The 8,629-nt window shown below is 40.4% G+C and overlaps 1 pseudogene; it reads right to left on the reverse strand.

Moving 5' to 3' along the window:
- Positions 1 to 1,648: 1,648 nt before the first annotated feature.
- On the reverse strand, positions 1,649 to 2,335 carry LOC102000966 (annotated as a pseudogene).
- Between the last annotated feature and the right edge of the window lie 6,294 nt (positions 2,336 to 8,629).

The following is an 8,629-nucleotide window of genomic DNA, read 5'->3' on the forward strand; positions in this document are numbered from 1 at the left end:
CTCCTCCTCCTTCTCCTCCTCCTCCTTCCTTGTTTATTCTGTTTCATTCAGATAATAACACTAAGATTCCTAACACATGTTCCCCTATCCTCTCCTTATACTAGTTTTCTGGTCTTTAAGTAAAAACATCCCAAAACAACAATGATTTTATAGCCACTGTTCCTATCAAATGGTGATACACCAAAATCCCAATTCTCATGAATTTTAACACATTCAGCGTACATTATTTAATATAAAACTGAGAAATTGTGTCTTAACTTTATTAAAAAAGATAACCACATAAGTTTGATTACATATCTGATATTATATATTCATTTTATTAAGAATTGTAATAAACATAATAGTAAACTAGCTCTCCAAACTTGGGCTGTGCATGGGGAAGACACTATGAAGACACAAGACACTATGCCTTACAATGGGAAGTGCAGATTCCTTCTACAGAGATGGAGAAGTAGAGCACAAATCCAGTTGTCTAAAACATAATTCTCTGTACACATTTTATCTGCCATTTTGGATGCTGTCTTAATATGAATGGGACCCCTTTCCTACTTGAGCCATTTGTAGCCAGAACAAAATAACCTAAGTAATACAAAGTGTTAAAGTACAGCATAAAGATACAAAAGCAGACAAACTAATTCTAGTTAGGAACATAATTATGGTGTAACATTTGTATCGTCCTCAGTTATGTTTAGGGATCACACAGACACAGACAACTGATTTGAATGAAATGCACAAATTTGTAACAAAGCTTTGTAGTTATAAAACAGACCAAAAAAGTAACAAAGAATGCACAAATTTGTAACAAAGCTTTGTAGTTATAAAACAGACCAAAAAAGTAACAAAGAATGCACAAATTTAATATTTATTCCACCTTTCTATCATATTCCTAGATCACTCACCAATGTTACATGAGGAAAAAGACAAAAGCAAAACAAATGAAAAGTGGAAATCAGAATGACTAATGTTATCAAGGAGGGAAGCAAATAAATTCAACTCTAGCATCCATCAATCAGCAAGAGGCCAGCAAGGAGAACGTTGTGGGAGGAACAGAGGTTACTGGACAACTGTACTCAGACTCTCACCAGCAAAACACACTCCTGCATGGAGTGGAACAGAAACGGGGCCTTTTCTGGCTAAGGTAACAGAAACGCAAGTTCTTTTCGAATACTGTGGAAAGGCAAAAGGTATGTATCATGGTGACTCTAACCAGCTGTTATAGTGTGGGCCAGGGACACATTTGTCATTTCTGTGGTGGCCACGCTAGCAAAAATTGTGTGTGTGGGCAGGGGGAGAAATGAAGACAGAGATACAAGACAAAAGCAAATGAGACTTCTCTCTCTCTCATATATATATATATATATATATATATATATATATATATATGTATGTATGTATGTATGTATGCATGCATGTATGTATGTATGTATTTTTTTTTCGAGGCAGGGTTTCTCTGTAGTTTTGAAGTCTGTCCTGGAACTAACTCTTGTAGACCAGGCTGGCCTCGAACTCACAAGATCCACCTGCCTCTGCCTCCCTAGTGCTGGGATTAAAGACATGCGCCACCACCACCCTGCCTTCTCTTATTTTAGCAACATTTAGATGGAATCAAACTTCAGTGCAGTCCACTCCTCTTGGATGAGGCTTTGGTTCAGCTTCCCCTCTCAATTGTGTGACACAGTCCCCTGTGAGAACATTCAAACCTCTTTTTAGTGGCGGAGTGGCTCCTTGTAGCTGTGTTTGTGTGGGATTGATAACCAATCTCTGTCTTTGAAGGAACTCCTAATCTTTCCTCGTATAACCTCCCTATATGTGTGACTGCGTCTGTTTTCACGTTCAGGACTCCATATTACTACCTTATCAACTACAGTGCTAACATTAACAACATCTCTGCATCCATCGTCGCTGCAGTCACCCAAAGATTCCCCAAGAAGGCACAGCCGTGTCTCTAGACAAAAGCAATCAATGTCATTTCGTCTACACTGCTTGTTCAATGTAATTAGCTGTCTTCCTCCTGGTTTGTTCTTCTCATCTTCCCACATAGGTACAATGCCATCCTTAAAAAGTGAGTAGCACAGCCAAACATTAAATTACTAGCAACTGGATGTGGTTATATAGAGCCTAAAAATTTTCAACAGCATCGAACTTAGAGATCAATTGAAGGTTTGCTTGCCAAGTTTTCCTTTTATCATTTTTAAAACTGCAGAGTGCTCACATGTTCTGTAGAGGGTGCTTACTATAGTGCTGCAGGTTGGCAGACTCCTGGTTAAATTCTGTTTTTTCCTCTTACACATGTGGGGAGATTAGTAGTAGCGGTTTTCGGTTCCACGGTCGCCATCTTAGATGGATCCCAGTTCTTCAATTCTAATGTCCTCCCCTTCTCACTATCTGACAAACAGTGCAATGATCGGGGCTTTACAACTCTTGTTCTTGGGCTGAGTTATAACAGGATGTGAGGTTGACAAAACGGATATCCCCTGCAAGTGAAAAGACCCAACCATAGAGGTCTCTGGGTAAGCCACTTGCCTTCAAAGATCTAGATGGGTCAACAGTTTCTGTCAATGGAATAGTTGTGAGGATTAAAGGGCCCTGCACTGCAATTGCTCCTTCCCATGTTTGTCGATGCACAACAACTTTTTTACACTCTTTTCAAAAACTGTCATTTCCCTGGGCTGTGATACTCTGAGTCACAAGGACTACGATTGATTTCCTTTGAATAATTATTATCTCTATTTCACAACTATTATGTGATTGTATACTACTTGCTGGATGAGAAAATAAACAAAGTAAGCAAAAGTAAATAGTTTGGGTTATGGTAATGTTTTGACATTCAATAAACCACATAAAAGTAAGGTTTTTTTTTTCATTCATTCATTAAACAATTCTAGCGCATGTTAAGCAGAGCCTGAAGGTCTTTTTCTATAGTAGCATTTTTTTAAAACATGAGACGTTGATGACCAAGCACTTGCAGAGAATCATGACCACTGCATGGTCAAGCACAGTGAAGAGGAAAATAGATGGCCAGCAAGAAAGAACTCAGCTTTGGCTATAGAAGCACTTTGATGGTTAGAAATGCAAGAGCCACTCCAAACAGAACACTTAATGAATATCAGGCTCAAATGTGCTTTTGCTCCTCTGTCTGGCTTTTCTTTTTCACTTTCCAACGAATCCACCCACATGTTTTAATTCTTTAAGGAATCACATTAAGTCAAGAGAACTAAATAAGTCCCAGCTTCATGTGGCTGGCATCACTTCTCCAAATGAAAGAGGAGTTTAACTTTTTTAAATTTTTTCAGGTATAGAAGAAAAATATAATTCTTTTTATACAAAATGTTGACTGTACACTGTATCCAATGAGTTAAGTGACTCATTTCTCTCCCCACCCCCCATATATTAATTGTGTGTTAAATACTGGATTGGGGGTTCTAAAGGGCATACCGAATAGATTCAATATCACTGCTGTTCTCAGAGAGGGTAACTTTAGTAAAACAGGGTAAGACACACAGAGAAATACTTGGTAATAATTGTGGAAAACATATATCTTAAGTTAATTTATGCATTGTCAAATATGCAGAGGGAAATTGCTATTATTCTAAGTGGATCATTATGACAGCCTCAAAAGGTGTTAAAATTGCCTGTAGAACCCTAAAATAATTAAGAAAATGTCTCCAGCGGAAAATCAGTCATTTCCTAGTTGTTACCCAAGCTCCTACCACTTTGATTTCACAAATGATCTCAGCTTTTGTGTAGTGACGATGACTCATCTTGTACTCTGTGTAGTGTTTTCTGGGATCACTGTTTGCCTCTAAACACAGTCCACATCCATACAGGCTCGGTTCCAATCCAGTATTGGTGTTGTGTGGTCACAGAAATGTTCTCATTCGCCTGCCTTCACCAGCCTTATTCTGGCACTCCAAAAGCCGCTTGCAGCTGAGCTGTTGGTCCTCTCATTACGAGAGAAGGGCTTAAGCATCTTAGCCAAGCAATTTTTATTTGGGCCTGAAGATCATAGATCTGCCCCCTGGGATTTATGCAGTAGCTTCAACCCCAAGCTAAGTGCAATCTCCATTGTCAGATTTGCTTTACTAGTTTTTCAAATGAAAGTTTAATCAACTTGATATTTACAGTAAGGGGTGTCTTGGTGACAGCACTATAAGGCAGGCAGCAATCGCCATTCAGTATGTGAAGTTCATATAAATATGTATTTTATATATACAAGAATTAGAATGAAGGGGTGAGGTTTAGGGGGCTAATGAAGACCGTTTTAAAAGTCCCTTAGGGTTGAGCAATACCTGAAGCTACCTCACAAGTTAGAGTCTGTGCTCTTCCCTCCGTATTGTGCTTAGGTTTTACAGAAAGAAAAAAGGATTCTTCAGTCAACCAAAGTTGAGAAACAACTGGATCAAACAGGGGGAAAAAGCCTAGCTCTTTAGGATGTTGATACGCAATATGCATGAATTTGAGAGCTTTATTAAGGCAGCTTCCCAGAACTTTTAGGGTCACAGGACTTTTCCTTCACTAAGAAACGGTTAACAGTTACGATGCACAAATGAGCGCTTTGCTGTATGGCCATAAAGAAAACTGCTTTCCCCTCTCTTCGCATTATAGCTTCCGAGGTTTCATCAAAACTTCCCTTTGAGAAGTCCGCAGTTCAAAAGTAAACAGGTGCTATCCAAGCAGATTGTATCAACATGGTTCTGCTCCTTGGCTCTCAGTTTAGGCTATTATATTGCATTATATTTAGGCTTTTATAGGCATTTCTTAAACATCAAATTCCTCATAGTTTATGCAAATTAATTATTGAAACTGTATGATTCCACTTACATGGAATACCTTAGGTAATCACAGAGATACAAGGTAGAATGATGGTTCCCAGGGCCTATCTGTCCATGGGAGAAGGCAGGCAATGAGAAGGAGGGGCCGCTCCTTAAAAGAGAGGGATATGTAGCTTTGCAAGATAAGAGCATCATAGAGACTGGCTGTGTAAAATGTAAACACTACTGAACTGTATACTTAGCAGCAATTTGCCTTCTAAAATTATGATTTTTCAATATAGTTTTATATTAAATTTTACTAAATACAAATAAAAAATTTTAACTGTTTAATATTTAATTTCTTTATAGGGAATGAAAACTGTGCTGGTAAGGGTAACTATTCAACAGATGAGCACAGCGAACTGAAGCTGTTACAGTCCCTTAAGGTAATTACTGGCACTGGAGGGGAAATTGTAATCAGAATACATTATATGAAAAAAATCTATTTTCAATAAAAGAAAAAAAGTTACTGCCAGTTCAAATACTTAGTGCAGACCCGAAGAGATGGCTTGGGCCCTGAGGGCTTAGGCTCCCAACCAAAACGACAAGGATGTAGTGCTGGGAAGCCAAGATTGTGTAAACTGTAAAGGAAAAGCTACACACTTTTATTTTTTTAAATATTTATTTCTGTTATAAAACTAATAAATAATAATAGATAATAGAAGAATAAACAAGTAAACTGTGTGTATGTGAGTGTGTGCTCTTGGGTGCCTGTCAGTGCAGAGGCCCATACAATCCAGAAGAGAGTCTTGGGTCCCCTGGAGCTGGAGTTACAGGCAGTTTTGAACCAACATATGTGGGTAGTTGGACCTGAACATGGGTCCTCCAAAAGAGATAAATGAGCTCTCTCTCCAGTCACAGGCTTCTTTTGAATGCTCAATTATGTTATTTGCCACAAAATATGTATTCAAATTCTTACTGGTTATATACTAAATTTATACTAATTTTTTATTCCTAAATTAACCTCTAAGTTCAGAAATTAATCATTGACTTTTAGCTTTTGGTCTTCCAAGCTGCATCATTGTTATCATAATTTCTTGCATAACGATGGACTCTGGCTAGATTTCTGAAAACAAAGCAAAACCAGTTGTTGCTGTTTGGGAAGAAGGCATACCCTGTAGTGGGGAGGTCCCATTTCTTTGTTTTCTTTCCTAACTGAGCCCAAGCTTGGCTCCTGACACTCTGCCCTGCATATGTGATATAATTCCCTCAGGAACTTGAGGGCATGTGTAAACCACACAAGGCTTAGTACTCATGGTAGTAGCACTAGAAAGCGGGGTGCACCCTGCAGCACACATCCCCATGTATGCAACCCTGGTCAGGGACTCCAGGGAAACAGATATGAGATTTTTAATTAGTAGATGGCAAAAGAAATATGAATAGTCCTGCCACATGGCCAGTTCCATGCCGTAAGAACTAAGACTGTGTATGCTGTGTACGAAGAGAACGCTGGCCCACTGGGCAAGGTGGTAATTGAAGAGGGAGTTGCAGGAACTCTAGGTGAGAACTGCAGGCATATTTGACACTTGTCTTCCTTACGGTCCCACGATGGCACTTGAGAAGCTATTTGTGTGACTAAGAGGAAGCCTAGGAACAGCGACAGAGTCTGTAACATAGGAACAAGAGAACACATGGAGGTAGCGCGGCTGAAAGATGAGATCGGGAAGGGCCCGCTGTGATGAACAGAACTTATCCCTGGAGAGTTACAAACCGCAGCACCAAATGTCCACAGCACTGCCAAGGATAGGCTGCCAACATCCGGTAGGGGCCTGACTGCCTTTTTAAGTGAATCTGGGGAGAGCGAGAAGAAGCATCAACGTCAGCTTGAGTGTTGTAGGGTTGGAGAAAATTCATGGGATGGTGTGAATGAATGTCCCAAAGAACTCCGGAAAAGGTGCCCAGCCCTGCTCACTGTGCAGGGCAAACACGTGCGACTATGCAAGAGCTTTGCAGTCCTCCCTGAGGCATCAGTCCTCTGGCACTAGCGTCTTCTCTTTCTGCCTCAGAGTGCTTAGGTAACAAAACCCTGAAACAAAAGAATATATTTATCTACAGCTATCTATGATATGGACCTTTCATTCTGGGTCAAAGGAAATCAGAAGAGCTAAGGAAATTAGCAATTACACAAACGGTCTTTAGAGTAACGGCCCCTGGAGAGCTCCAAGGCAGCCACCCCCACATCTGGGAAGAGCAGGAGGGATTCGCTCCAGACAGTTTCCACATGCACTCCCTCAGTTATAGACAGACTCAGACTTCCATGTTTATTGTTTTTCAGCTCTGTTGCTACAAAGAGAGTATAATTGAATAATTTCTACCAGATATCCAGATGTAACAATATCATTTGATAAGCTGAGCTATAAGATTAAAGGGGGAGATAACGTTTAAAGCTTTCACTATAAGACAAACACAAAGAGAAATTCTCAGTGTAGTTACCACACTATTTTCTCCTCTAACTGAATTATTTGAATTGAGTGATGCCTAGAGAAATTTTGAATGATGCCCTATTTAAGTGTTGGAAACACTGCGGAATGTGTCATCTGAATGGATAATAGCCCAGTCCGGATTCTTTTTGCTGTGAATCCCTGTTTCCATATTAGTAGTGACTTAAGGCTAAATGACATTGCTATTTTCTTCTGTGTATGCAGTTAGAGTTTACTGTGCTCTGTCGCTTCCTGTCAAGGCATCTTTCTATATTAGTTCCCACACTAGGTGACTTGAAAGGTCTGCCTCCATGGAAGGTTCCAGAACACATTGTCCTTCTTCCTGCCACAAATTTTCAGTTTTCTGGCATAATTCCCCACTACCTGGAAGCAGCAGGAAACCTTCCTATGCCCCCAAACCACCCACATATTGTGAAATATGCTAACTCCTGAGTTTTCTATTTTTAAGCTTAGTTTTCTTACCAGCTTGATTGGCACAGCAGAATCTGGGGGTCACCTGAAAACTTTGTAACCTAGACTCCTGGATGAAGACTTCCAGACACACATCATCTGTATGGATTTCTTCTTGGGGGCGGGGAGGCATACTGATGTCTGATTTGGCCCCAAGCAGTTGGTCTTCCTGCATTGTGTCTTTCATGGGGAATGATCCAGTACTGAACTAAACTAAAGACTCCAAGGTGGAGCACTAAGCCTTAAGCAACTGTACCCTAATGTAATTAGTCAGTATTGAATAGCATTGCCATGGACTGACTACCCAAGTAATATATAACTATAACTATATAGGTAACGTATAACTTACTGTGCTCCCAATGTACAGACAGGCTTCGGTGGCAAAGACGGAGATAAATGAATACAAGCTCCTTGAAGATGATAGCAGAGAGCAGACCTAGAGGTGGTCAAGGCACAAGACGAGGGAGGCATTGGCGCAGGCAAGGGTTACAGCTCGGTCCCATGATGTACAGACTTGGATCCCAGCATCAGGCAGTCCCCATAGCAGGCTCTACACTTCCTTGATCTTTTCCCCAGACTTCAGCACGCTCAGGAGGAAAGAAAAATCTTCTCCTGGGGTAGCTAAGAATCCTTGGGAAGGAATACATTGCTTGTATCTACGAAAGAAATCAACTCTACCCAAAACAAAAACATGAATGCCACACAAATGAAAAACTTCCTGGAGAGGTTCGTACCTTTGTGTTCAACTTTCATTTCTCCTTTGAGATTACTCTCTCAGCTAGCGGTACAGAGATTGCCTTGTATGTGAGTTAGCCTGTATCCCAGCACAGCGAAAAGAGAGAGAGAGACAGACACACACACACACACACACACACACACACACACACACACACACACACAGAGAGAGAGAGAGAGAGAGAGAGAGAG

This window comes from Microtus ochrogaster, chromosome 5 (assembly GCF_000317375.1).
Source record: "Microtus ochrogaster isolate Prairie Vole_2 chromosome 5, MicOch1.0, whole genome shotgun sequence".
NCBI lineage: Eukaryota > Metazoa > Chordata > Mammalia > Rodentia > Cricetidae > Microtus > Microtus ochrogaster.